The 14,200-nt window shown below is 40.5% G+C and overlaps 1 protein-coding gene across 7 annotated transcripts in view; it reads right to left on the minus strand.

The window, feature by feature from the left end:
- ZMYM4 (zinc finger MYM-type containing 4) overlaps positions 1–11,215 on the minus strand; it is a 52,207-nt gene extending 40,992 nt beyond the window's left edge. For 2 of the 7 annotated variants that reach the window (XM_079985222.1, XM_079985220.1), the window contains exon 1: positions 10,943–11,214. The gene's annotated coding sequence lies outside the window, so the exon portion shown is untranslated. Of the gene's footprint in view, positions 1–198; positions 316–1,341; positions 1,409–10,848 lie in introns of those variants that run through there. The other 5 variants (XM_079985213.1, XM_079985215.1, XM_079985216.1 and 2 more) reach the window with 5 other exon arrangements.
- Positions 11,216–14,200: the final 2,985 nt, after the last annotated feature.

Below are 14,200 nucleotides of genomic sequence, written 5' to 3' on the forward strand. Positions count from 1 at the left end.
TAGTCTTTAAAACCTTGGGTTCCACAATCAAAGATGGGATTAGCAATAGACGACAGTAACAAAATAAAGTCTGTTTCACTCCAAAACAGCCCCCTTTTCCATAGCCCACAACAGCCATTCATATATACCCCTTCATTAAAAAAAAATCGGGTACCATATCCACACAAGGGCTCTCAACAATGTACTATTGGCAGTTACCTCACAACGTTGGGAATTCGCTCCCCAAATGATTCTCCAAGCCCAGGCTTGATCATTTTCTATGGCTAGGATAAGACTCTTTGAAAACTGAAGGTTAAGTCTGGTGGCTACCGTTGTCTGGCAGGAAAGAAAAGAAGAAGTTTTGTGTGTGAAACACTGGATTTAATTTACCTCAACCATCAAATTACTAGCAAACCACTCTTATTTGCTCTTTAATACCCATCTGCAGTATGTGGGAAGTTATAATGGCCTACCTTACAGGGCTTTTTGACTGATTTTATAGAACTCTGGAGGAATGCAAAGAGTTCTCAAATTGGGGAACAGTAAATAATTTTTTGAAACCTAAAAATAATCCTAAGGACAATGGGATCTATACTTGGAAAGAGCAATATATAAATACTAAGAATATTATTAGTAAGCAAACATATTATTGACATGTTTCAATACAATATACAATTTTATTTCATTATATTATTTTCTGCTAGTTTTAAACACTACCTACTTTGAGCCCAAATATATTTGACAGCATTTCAATTTTACAACTAACTGAAAAACATTTCTACAATATCAAGACATCACATATTCAATTAAATTTTCTATAAATATGAGCAGACAAGCTATCTGCTTGAGTTCATTAAGAAAAACTGACATGGTTCAACTTTATTTTTAATAACATCATCATCCAGTTGCTATCAACTTCCACCACAATTACAAGTTCTTAGATGCTTGAAATAATACTATGACTTCCTGGATTTCTTTCTGCTCATTGTACTACAAGGTTTATTTACTGGGTGGGGGGGGCACAGAGAGAAATTATAGAAATGTAACTTAAAAAAAAAATAAATATCAACTTTTGTACAGAATGCCTCCAAGCATACCATTCCTGGGAGTGTAAGTAATAGATAAATATTTTTTTTTTGTAATAGCATACAAAAGTCAGATATTCTTGAGCCGTGGCCAAATAAGATTAAAGAAATAGTCAGAAACACTGATGGGGGGGGGTGTTCAACTAGCAAGTGAATCCCACTGCCCCTCCCAGATCTGGGAAACATTGTTTAGCATAAAATACAGTGGACATTCCATCTTCAAGCCCTTCCCAGGGTTGTGTTTGCAGAATCATAAAAGCAATTCATTGATTCCTACCTTCAAAGCATCTAGGGAGAGAGGAGTGCAGTGGGTAACAAAGAGCCAGCCTGCTGCATATACCTGCTGCAGGAAAAGAAGCACTTCCAACAGGAAGTGAACCCCTAGAGGTCAGGAGAGCCATAGAGAGCAGCTAAGGAGAGAGCTTGCATGAGTTGTGAACTCAGAAGAGCTTTGCCGGAACTGTAGAGCCCCCTAGCAGTGTCAGCTGTTGCAGCCGCCTGTGTCTAACGTCTGGCACTGAGACTGCAAGGGGAGAATGGGTATGTTCATCCTAGCCTTTCTCAATAAAGTTGGACAGTCACATGTTCTTCAGGGTTTATTTTCAAACATTCCCTGCATGTTGGGAAACATGGCAAATGTGAAACTCTGCTCAAAACAAGAACCTAACCTGCAACATTCATTAAAAAGAAATAAAAGCCATTTACCCATGTATTGCTCCCTAGTTTAAAATAAAGAACACTGAAACAGCAAATAAATTATTTTAAGCGTAATGACTGAAAATGGCATTTTGAATGTTTATCTAAATTTTACTGATTTCAAGTATAGGATGATGTGATTAATGACAGTGAGTGATAACCAAGTATAACCAATGAAAGTTATGTAAGCCCATTGATTTTAGTTGGTCTACTCTGCATATGATTAACAGCAGCTATCAAGTTTGGGCAAATATTTTACAAATCTACTTAGATCAGATGTCATGGGGAAAAGCTACTTTCAGAATTTCTCCCATTAAAAATGTTCTATATGAATACCAAATAAACACACATTCAAGTGGGACCTGCAAAAAACATTGCAGTGTGGAAAGCTTCTGTTCAGGATTCCAGCCAGACATATTTTGCTCACTGCATATGCTCGGTTCTCATTAGGCTGTTTTCTCTTTCCCACCACCAGCACCTTAGCAGCTTTCCCCCTAAAGCTTTTTGGACTTCTGCAGTTTGCCCCTAGGCTTGCTGATACATTCATTATTCATTGGCTGGAGCAGTTTTGGTTATACTGTATAAAAAGCACCACTCAGATAACTAAGTCTGCAATTAGAGGGGGGTCTGAAAGTGGGGGATATTAACATTAGTCCCTTGGCATAGTTGGATCATTTCCTGTTGAGAACTAGGCTTTCAACACCTTTTCAGCTTTGCAGAGGCAAGGGACCTATTAGGATGATCTGCCACTAGAGGCTAATGGACGCAACCGGCTTCCAGAAGCCCTGGTCCACCTGTGGAATATACAAATGGCTCAGGAAGCTGACACTATCACCCTTGAGATCCCTCCACCACTTCATAAAGGCCATTTTGCTCCTTGGTAGACCCGCTCCTTCATGTCCACACTCATTGGTAGTTGGTAGGTCTAGAGCGTGGCAACATGAGAACAAGTCTTTTCAGTGGAGGCTCCCTACTTATGGAATGTTCATTCCAGGGGGGCTTGCCTGGTGCAATCATTGCGTAATTTTAGGTGCCAGGCGAATACATTTCTTTTTTGCCAGGCCTTTGGCTCTTACTTATCTGTGACCTCCTTAAGTGGGAGGGATATTTTAATCTTTCCTTTTAAAAATAGCACGGACTTTTAGATTTTTTTATGGCTGTTTGAATGTATGTTTGTTTATATATTGTAAGCCACCTTATGCTAATAAATGCCAATAATAAAATACTGTAAGCCACTTTCTGTTACCTTGGTAAAAAAGCAATCAATAAATCAATAAAAATGAGTTTAAATGATTCTATTCTACAGTGGTGCCTCGCAAGACGAAAATAATCCGTTCCGCGAGTCTCTTCGTCTAGCGTTTTTTTCGTCTTGCGAAGCATCCCTATTAGCGGATTAGCGCTATTAGCGGCTATTAACGGCTTAGCGGCTAAGCGGCTATTAGCGGCTTAGAAAAAGGGGGGGAAAGGGGGGGAGGGGAAAAACTCGCAAGACTCGCAAGACGTTTTCGTCTTGCGAAGCAAGCCCATAGGGAAATTCGTCTTGCGAAGCGCCTCGAAAAACGGAAAACCCTTTTGTCTAGTGGGTTTTTCGTCTTGCGAGGCATTCGTCTTGCGGGGCACCACTGTATTCTATTGGAGTGCTTTCCTGCCCTGCCCCCCACAAGTCACTGAGCCATATAATGCAATGCCCAAGAGTGGATTACAATCAACATTTGGGAAGTAGGAAGACTAGGGGATTTCCTATGCCAACAAACACTTCTATGTAATTAATACTTTTGTTATTTTATTGATAATTTTTTATTTCACTTCCTCCAGTCATGCTCATTGCACCCCACAGAATTAGACACAAAAATACTAGCCAAGACCACAAGAGTTGTGGAAGTTGTCTTACAGCACATCAGACAATTGGTTCATGCAATTCAGTCAACACCAGGCATCCCCAACCTGCGGCCCTCCAGATGTTTTGGCCTACACCTTCCATGATCCCTAGCTAACAGGACCAGTGGTCAGGGATGATGGGAATTGTAGTCTAAGAAATCTGGAGGGCCAAAGGTTGGGGATGCCTGGCCAATGCTAACCAGTTCTCATGTCACTTTAAACCAGGACTGGGAAACCTCAAGCATTGCCATTTAGCCCATGATGCCATTTTGCAGATGATGTAAGGTGTGGCGTGGGTAAGGATGGGGCTTAAAAAGAACACCAGGGCACTCCCAACCACTCATCTGCACACCTCGCTGAAGGACTGATGGTGACACATTTTCCATTCTATGGAAACCTCGCCCTCCCAGTGCTGCTCCACAGGGGGTTGGGGGATAAGAACAAAGGGGGGGAAGTCTCCCTTTTGTCTCCTCACCCCACCTCTCTGCTGCTGGCTCATCCAATGATGCTGCTATGGGGAGTGAGAGAAAAAAGCCTGCAATTTAATATGCAAGCTTTTCTCTCTCACTTCCCTCAGGAGCACTTGGCAACCACACAAGCATTTTGACTGCTGGTCAGGACAACCCTCTTGTCAATTATGTCATGCCATAAATACATCATGTGGGCTATCCAACTGAGAAATCTTCACAAATGGAAGAGAAGGGGAATAATTTTTTGCCAATTCACCTTTTCCCATACAGTTCTCTGAAAAAGTGTTCCAAGGGGTTGGGGGAATCTTCAGAACAATGTGGAAGATGGTATAGAGCTGTGTGGGAGGGGAGAAGGCAGAATTGGCAAAAAATTCCTCTGCTCCTTTTCAGTTAGTGGAAGCCTCAGCTAGGCTAACCATTTGTCCATAAACAGAAGAGCACAGCTAGATACCAGATACAACAGTTAAGCTTCCAGTGCCTTCATTTCTTTTTCTTTTGGGTGTTAGGGAAGAAATCAGATATTTACACAGCATGTAAAAGCACACTTTACTACCTTCATTTACCAAACGGGCTAAATTAGATCTCAATCCATTTAAGGAATTGAATACTTTTCTGTTTCAGTTTTCTTGAGACAACCCATACTAATATATACACTGCCCAATAAACAAATATTCTACAGTGATATCTACACAAGCATTCTGCAATTAATAAATTTCTGCAACTTGTATAAAATGTGTGAATGAAGAAAACTTGCATGTTTCCACAGTGAATAAAATGACAATTACATAATTGTATACTATTTTGCTATCATGGGGAGAAGGAAGGAACCTGCAGAGAAATGATAGACTACCCAGTTGTTGTTATTTGCAATTATATCCCACCTTTTTCTCCAAAGAGCTCAAGGTGGTGTACATGGTTCTCCCCTCATTTAATTCCCACAACAACCCTGTGAGGTAAGATAGGCTACCCAGTGAACATCCCGGCTGAGAGGGGTCTTAAGTCAGACGCTCTAACCACTACACCACACTGGTTCCTATTAGAGATTATGTAGATTAACAGAGCACTTCTAATAACAAGTCTACTTCTACGTAAGCTCCATTAAGTTCAATGGGACATACTCACAGCTAGATGGGTATGGTACTGCAGCCTAAATGTTCTGTGTAGCCAGATATTCAAATGACACCTACATTTTCACTGTAAAGAACAATATCCAAGCACTGAGGCACTTCTGAATGACTCCCAGTTCCCACTGGATCTTTTGCCTTTCACTTCACAGATATATTGTGAGCTATCACATTTGCACTTTGAAAACATTAACTCTCTCCACTCATCTGGGTGATAAGACGTCAGCATTTATTATGTTTTCAAACTTTTTAAATTTCTTGGCCCACTCCAGTTCTAGATTTTAAGCAGCTAAAATTATTATTTTGAGCATACGGGTTGACCAGCCTCTTGACCACTCTAGCTGGCGAGAGCACTCAGTTGATAAAATAGGATTTGTTCACTGTGCAAATTATGTCAACTAGATAACTTATATAGCCCTGGTTCTCCTGCTAAGGATAGAAGGCTACAACTAATCTGATGTGGTCCTTGGTCTTGAAAAAGTTATGTACCCTTGCAACAGCATGTCCCAGATATGAAACTACCAGCATCAGAAGTGGATTCTCTGGCTACAATAAACTTGCAGAAATAAAAAATTGTGAAACAGGAGTTACCACCACAACAATCACTGTCATAATTATTCATTTACATGGTGATTTTAGCATGTAACAGTCTTTACAATCTTCATTATCTCATTCTTCACAGAGCAACTAACTGTCAAATGAATAATTAAAATGATAAGTCTACAGATGAAGGACAACAGCTTTCTAGAACAGATTTGGAAAACATCTTTCAAATTGGGCACCAAAACCTATTTAAGGAACTAGAATTTAATTTTTCAACATAAATTAAGGACAGGGACAGAAAACAAGATGACACAATTCTCATGCTTTGACAAACCTACATGGCTATGAAGCTGATTCTCCCCCACCAAAAAAAATAATTCACCAAACAGGCCATTTATGACAGGCTCTATAAGGAGTGCTGCTGCTGCTGGACAGAGAGGGCTCAGTTTTTGTTTTGTTTTTTAAATTGCTTTTATTTTTTATCTATGTCATTTTAAATTGTGATTGATATTAATGCTGTATTCTTAGTTTTAGATTTTATGATTTATGTGGAAATTGTTTTCCATTTGGTTGTGTACTTTTTGATGTGTTTTATTTATTATTTATGACTTTGTTATGTTGGTAATTAAATCTTGTCATGTTGTAAGCCGCCTTAAGCATTATTTTAACTGTGGAAAGGTGGCATACAAATAAAATAATGAATGAATTTATGAGCACTACTTCACTGGGTTAGTTCGGAAATGAGACGCGAAATCTAGATGTGCAAGGGGAGAGAGAAACACCAAGAACATGCTTCATTCACTTAGTGCCAAGATCAGCCAAACCATGATCTGGCACTAAGTGAATGAAGTTTGTGATGTTTCTACTCTAAGTCATCCAGAGAATGTATTTGAAGAGTGGTGTATAAATTTAATTAAAACTGCTACATAAACAAGCTTCAAACTGATATACTGCTACATCCCCTCCCCTCCTCCAACATGGATACAGTTTGTTATTTCATTTGAACTGGGACAAAATGTACTTAGTTTAAACTTTTAAGTTTATGGTTTGTCCAAACAATCCAACTTCAGATATTTCCACCCACTTACTGCATTACAATGCTCAACTTTTACTAGCCACTAGGATAAACTTTTCAGATATTTATATTGCTTATAAAACAAATATATTTTAAAAGTTTTGTTTACTAAATGAAATCAAGCAAACATATTACAGGGAACCCAAAACTTAAGCAGGGTGGGGGTTATGTTCCGCAGATTGTGCCTAAAGCCAAAACCATGTATAGTCAAAACCCATTGGGTTAAATGGCGGGTGGATCTGCCAATATGATTTTTCCTGGTACCCCACCCTCTTTCTAATCTTGTTACTTTTTTGCCACACACACAAAGCTGAATGCCCACAAGTTAAATGCGTATAGGACAATGGAAAAAATCTCATTCAAATTTTCCCAGAAAACCCCCATTAATCATGAGGAAATGGGCTGAAGGCTGGAACCTAAATCACTATACAGTGACTGCATCTTACGTGATGGATAGGTTCTGGATAGAGCGAACATACACAAAAGTGCATATAGTCAAGAGCCTTGGACTCCTCAGAATCACCACATTCCATCCCAGGTGGGGCCCTGGAAAATCACCTCCCTCTTTTCCTAGCTCTAAATGTTCACTGCAGGGTTGGTTCTGACACCACTTTCCTCACTACTAGTGGGTCAGCTGGCAGCACAGCCTCTTGACTAGAGAGCAACCGCAGCAATGCCACCACTTCTCCACTCCGCTCAGTGATGTTCCTTGCAGAAAAATGGCTAGACACTGTTTTAAAAGAGGAACTTTTTTCCTTGGTTCCCTACTTGAGGGTTCATTCCCCCATAAACCCAGAGGCTGAAGCCAAGAATATGAAGCTGAATCTGCGTAAGTAAAATGTGTGTAAGATGTAGAGGAATTTCAGTTCTCACCAAGTCTACTATGAAACTTCATTTATAGTAGAAAAATAAACCTGCACAATTAATATCCATTTGAACTTACAACCCATATCCTAAACATAATGCATAAAAGTTGCAGTTATACTGTAATTTACATCCACAGTAAGGTGGTTAGAATTACAGCCAAGAACACCCCAATCTAATCCTGACCTCTTTATACACAGGGGCACAAGCAAAATTTGTAATAATTAAAAGAAATTTTCCATTTTAAGAAGTTGCTTCTATCCAGGCATGCTATCATCCCAATAATCAATCAAGTACTGTAAGTTTTTCCCGCCTTGGGAGCTGACAAAATATTAAACTGTCTCTGGAAAATATTTATTATATGCTGCATTAATTAAAAGATATGCCATTCAACAGTTAGTGGTACAAAACATCTAAGTGTTTTTAAATTTAAGTAAACTTTTGGTGCTGTGTAGATAGGCAAGACTTCTGCACAGTACTCAACCTCCTAGAAGTTAGCCCAACTAGACTGCAATACAACAGTTGCCTGGGGATAAATATAATTCAGTCGGACTAAGTTTCAATCAAAAATGCACAAGATGTGACTGTAAATATATTGACTTGGATACTAAGGTTGCAGTTCTATACTCATTTATCTGGAAGTAAGTGCCATTGAACTCAACTTCTGATTAGGCACCACAGAATTTTACCACAAGTTGTTTTTCTGCTTTTATTAGGGAATGAAATTTCCACTGATTTCTCCTTCAGTTTGCAGCCCCCTGCATCATTTCCATGGGTCCCCAACAGTCAGGAACAGACTTGGGGGGGGGGGATAAGGAAAGCCCCATTCATGGAACTCTATTCCATTTGTTAGAGAAGTTAGGATCTAATCCATTATGGCCCCTTCAGAAATTGCATGGGGGGAAAGCAACTCACACACATAACCAGCATCCTCTCCTTCATCCAAGATGCACATCAGCAGGCATGCCATATGTTCTATATAGCAAATGCCACGCATTCCATGTCATGACATCATAAAACATGAGTGAGGCTGCAGCAAAATTCTGGTTAAAAAAACATGCAGCTTGACCAGCAAGAGGGAAAATTTAAAACAGGTTGCTCATCTATAAGATATAGAGTTGCTTGCACATTAGCCCATTTCCCTGCAATTACTATCCTTCATTTGCTGCAGAGAATCCAGTGATCATTGCCAAACCATATTATTCTGCTGTTTTCTGACAGGGTTTGGGGATATCCCATCTTTCTGTATGAGTTTTCCTACGTATCCTGGGCCCAGTGCTACAGATGCTCCACTACACAGTTCCTTCCTCCTTAGCTGAACTTTGGGATTAAAAAAAATAAAGTACAAGAGCAATAAAGTACAACAAAGTATTTTGATACAAGCACAAATATTTGAATAAAAAAACAAATGAATGAGCCAACAACAGGCCTGCTCAAGCCGCAAGCAGGAAACAGCTAACTGGATAGCAAACTGAGGAGAAAGGCTAATCAAAAGGCCAATTCATAATGCCCATGACCAGAATGCAGCCCCTCAAAAAATCCCAACTGAAGAGCCCAGGATGAGGAGAAGCAAGATTTTTGATGAATGAGACTTACTTATGAATAAATGAGTTAGGATCCTGTCTGTGGGGATGCGTACTGGAGAACTGTGGAAATAATCTTTTTCTATACTCATTGGTGGTACCAATCTTCCAAAGCAACTTTGTAGGAAGCAAGTAGTTTGGGATTAAGAAGATTCACAATTATGAATAACTTTACTACTGACAACAATGATACTGATGCCCTTGACCAATACTGAATTCTCCTTTTCTTCTAAACTAATTTTAAGATAATTTGCCATTGTTGTGTATCAGACTTATGTTTGACCCTTCCAGATGCATATTTTGACATTTTCTTTCAGTTTCTCTATAAAACTTAAAGATGCATGCAATTTCTAAAATACAAATTACAGCTACAACCATGGCTTTGAATCAAAACTGGAAAACATTTGAATTCCTAGTAGCCTCCATATAATATTTTGTGATCAGCCCTTAGAAAGCATTTAAATATGTAGCCTCCAGCATCAGATTATTAAGCATTTGAATGAATGGCCTAGGGATTTTTTTGTCTCTGTGTTTAACACCAGTTCTTACTTAGAATGTAATAAATATAGCAGCATCCCAGAGCCAGTTGATAAGATTTTATATCAAACTGAATGCAAACCACCAAATACATGATAAACCTTCTGTTTTTCTATCTAAAAGCCTGGGAAAACCATGGTTGTCAAGCATTCAGTAAGTCTTAATGTAAGTTGGTTGGCCATGTTCAGGTCACACATTACAAAGGCTTGCTCTCAAGGCTATTTCATTTATGGGTCACAAAGGAGAAGTGAAAACAACACTAGTGATCAAGCTTGTTCCGAATGACACTGATAAAGCTTCTAAAGGTTACTGGAACTAATACAACCTTGTATATGAAGCATCTTTCCACACAAGAAAAGTTGCCTTATCCAGTTTACAAGACTTTATCCTTTATGAAACCCTAGCATTAACCACTAGTACAAAATCCCCACCATTAGGATTACTTTGCCATTTGTAATCCTCATCTTGACTAACAACCCCCGAAGCCACCATCTTGGTGCCTAAATTTCATCTTTTTCACCCTTATACTCATGATCCTCCAGTTCCCTAACCCACCTATTACACTTTATTCATGCTTTCCCTCGCCATCCCAATATACATATACCATTACCAGCCTTGACACCCATTAATATTCCAAAGATTCAAGAAGTACCCACCCATCCCCTTTCCACAGTACTGTATTCACCCCAGGTGCCTCACCCTTGACACCCTAATCTTTCAACTCACAAACTCCCGCTCACTGTAGTCATCAATGGACCAGTTAACTCCCCAACATTTCTTAGCCCCCCCTTCCAAAAAAAGATGTCCCATCATTCCAACAGCCACTTCAAACTCATAACTCCCCCCCCCCCGTACAACCAACTTGACTCCCTCCCACCCACTATTTCTAAGACCAGGCACCCCCACCCCCAACATCCTTGGCAACCGTTATCTTTCCGGCTCCCCAACAGGTGCCCTTATCTGACTCCTCCTGGGTCCCGCCCACTGCAGCCTAAGCCCCGCCCATCCACTCACTGGCGCGCGGTCCTGGCCCCTCCCCTTTGGCCGCCGCCATATTGAGGGGGGGCGCTGCCTCAGAGGAGGGGAGGGGAAGTTGTTTTTTCCTCACCCCTTGGCTGAGGTGGTTGGGGGCAGGCGCTGTAACCTCAGGGGGCGCTCCAAGGGATGGATATCCAGCAGCCGTGAGGAGGCGAGCAAAGACGCGCCTCCCTCAGGAACTCACGGAAGGGGGGGTCCTTCTCCGTCAAAATAATAATAGTAATAACAATAATAAAAAAAAACACAACAATTGTGGTGACGGCCGCACTCAACCCTCCAGGCCCCGCGAGCCCCTTAAAGCTGCAAAGACCTGCCCAAGCAGCTAGGGGTGGGGAGAATTTCACTGCGCATGCGTCCAGCGCACGCGCACGCCTGCCTGCCTGAAGCCCTGCCTTCTTTTTCCCCTTCTCCTCCTCCTTTTCCCCACCCCTTCGCGCATGTGCGTTGGGGAGTCTCTCTGCTCGCTCGTAGGGAGAAATGGAATTCGGACGGGTCCAGGAATGGCGCCCTCTTAAAGGGCCACGCATCAATTTCGGTTCGGGGGTGGTTGAGATAGATCAAAACTAAGCAAAAGGGATACTGTAATAAGAAAACGTGTGCAAAAGGAAGAAAGGTTAAAAAAAGGTTTAAAAAATCTTTAAAATATGAGGTGAGCTGCTTGAGGAACTCTTGGATGGAGCAGTGCTCCATTTCCACAGCACATAAGGTCCCCAATGCCTCAGTGCTCACACCTCTAAGTGTGCAAAGGTGTAGCTCATGCTATGGTTGCTTCTACAGCCATTATTTTTGAGCACAGTTTTCTTTTTTGGTAAAAGACTTTTTTCAAACTATTTAAAAAATAGTTCTGCTAAATTTATTCTAAGATTCGAAAACCTCAGATGTGAATCACGTGGTCACATAGTTCCATTGTATGTAGAAACCGTTATCAAACACCAATAAAAAAAGAGTGCTGGAAACTATTTTTAAATCTGTCATGGTGTAAGCTGCTTAAAGGTGGTATAGAAATATTTTTAATAAAATATTAAGAGAAATGAGACAACTCAAGGATGGATAAATGACTGACAAAATCACATCATTAACCGATCAGACAAATACCACACATTGAAGTTACAAAATCCATTGTCTTTCAAAGGGTAAATTTAACAAAATACCTGTAAAAGCACTTAAGTAAATATAAAGTTATTGGTCAGTATTCAACTAAATTTTGCTCAGAGCAGATCCATTAACCCACAACCCTGAGATTTAGATTAAGAGTCTCATGCTCAACCAAGTCATCCCAACTGCAGTGAAGACACCAACCCAGTATGTGGCAGCTGTGGAAAAGGCAAATTCTATGCTGGTGGTCATAAACATAAAATACATTATAGGGTTAGCAAGACAGCCATAGCAGAGAGAGAGAAATCATATACATGTGCATAATTTTTAAATCAAAATGTAATAAAATCCAAAAACAATCAGAAATAGACCATTTTGATTCAGAACTCATATCTCCCTTTAATAATAATGACCTAGTTTTGAGGGCTATCACAAGGAACTTGGCTATATTTTTAGTTACCTGAGGGTTGGAATCGGCCGTTAAAATTTAAACATAGAATTCAAATGCCTTACACATAAATGAAATATGCTGGCGGGAAAGAACAGGCCAATTAAATGCTGAGCTGTGCTACTGCCTCTCAGGGTATAACCGACTCTAAGGGATTAGGACAGTATAACCGACTCTAAGGGATTAGGACAGTTGTCAGCAATTGCATATAAACTGAAACAACAATTATTCCTGGGTTTGAAAAGCTAATGTAAAGCACTTAAGGATCTATCAAAGTGCATTTAAGCATTAAAAATTGTGGTAACTTTGAGATCAGAAGCAGGGAAGCTTTGGCCCCTGGACAAAACCTGGCCCATCAGGGGGTTCAAGTTGGTCCATAAGCATATTTCCCACAAACCTTGCTCACCTGTCCATCAGCTGGCACTACTGCGTGTGATTCAATCCCTTTCCACCCATCCCCCAAAATCAACTTTGACAGATGGGCACAACCACTCACCTAATATCAGTAGGATGTAAGATATTGACAGGTGAGTGGCCCCATCCACTATATCAAAGTTGATCTGCAGTGTAAGGTAAAATACCTGACCCAATGGGACAAAATATTTCCCCACACCTATTTATATATATTGCCTGAGGTGTCAAATGACTGCTTAGGTTTGCATGAGGTGCTTCTGCTTATGAAATCTTCTATATGCCCCTAAAAAGGCAGAGATACCTTGTGAACTCAGGGCCTATTCATTTTATGTTTTGTTTATATTTACTTTTTAAGTGCTTAAATTCAACCTGGGAATATGATTGGGGATGGCAGTAACAGAAATATATGTAATAAATAATTACCCTTGAGGCAACCTCCATCAGTTCAGGTAGAGAGAATCTCAGCATACCAACATTTCTTGCAATCTCTCCCTAACATCAAAACATCAGGTTAAAAACAGATTTTATTGCTGGCCACAGACACACACGACTGAACGCTAAACAGGACATCTGTTAAATATTCAGATTTATTTTCTATATTTACAAAAGAGCAGTTGGCGAGTATGAAAAAAGCTGCAACAATATTACAAAATAAATAATCCTACAAAATAAGTAAGGTGTCTTTTAGAAGACCAACTTCTGCTGGACAAGGGCTACACCAGTTTCCTCTTTGGTTCAATGTGACAGATTGCTGGGGGGGGGGAGGAAGGGGGATGAGTTGCTGCCACAGCTATTGGGAATGTGTGTGGTGGGGGCGAGGAGCACTTTCCTGATGGCTTAGAACGGGAGTGTGGCAGAAAGAGCAATCCGTTCAGCCATGTATCATTCCACATCCTCTGTGCAGAGCCCAGTGAGGAAGGGAATTGAAGCAGAGAGAGGCAAGAGTTCAGTCTGCAGGGGAGGGGGCAATTCCTATTACCATGGCACTGGTGATGTCATTGGGATGCACTCTGCAGAGGACAAAAGGCTCGCACGGGAGCTGAAATCACACTGATTCTTTTGCTCATTTGAATCTTTCCTTATGCTGAAGCCAGTATGCCTTGCATGTCTGTGCCTCTGAATCTTTCTCTCTCCCCTGCCTGCCCCCAACTCACACACAGGCCTGATTGTAAAACAATGTCACTCATGTTCAATTTGCATGCGTTCAGCAGCCTCAGATGTGCACTCACTGGAGAGTTTCTGGGAACACACCATAAAACACCTTAATTTATTTAAAAATATGTATATGCCACCTATTTTGAAACACCTTGAGGCAGTTTGCAATAAAATCAATTTTAAATAATACGACACCAATGAAACAAACTCAGCAGC

Source organism: Podarcis cretensis (genome assembly GCF_951804945.1).
Source record: "Podarcis cretensis genome assembly, chromosome: 8".
Classification (NCBI taxonomy): Eukaryota; Metazoa; Chordata; class Lepidosauria; order Squamata; family Lacertidae; genus Podarcis; species Podarcis cretensis.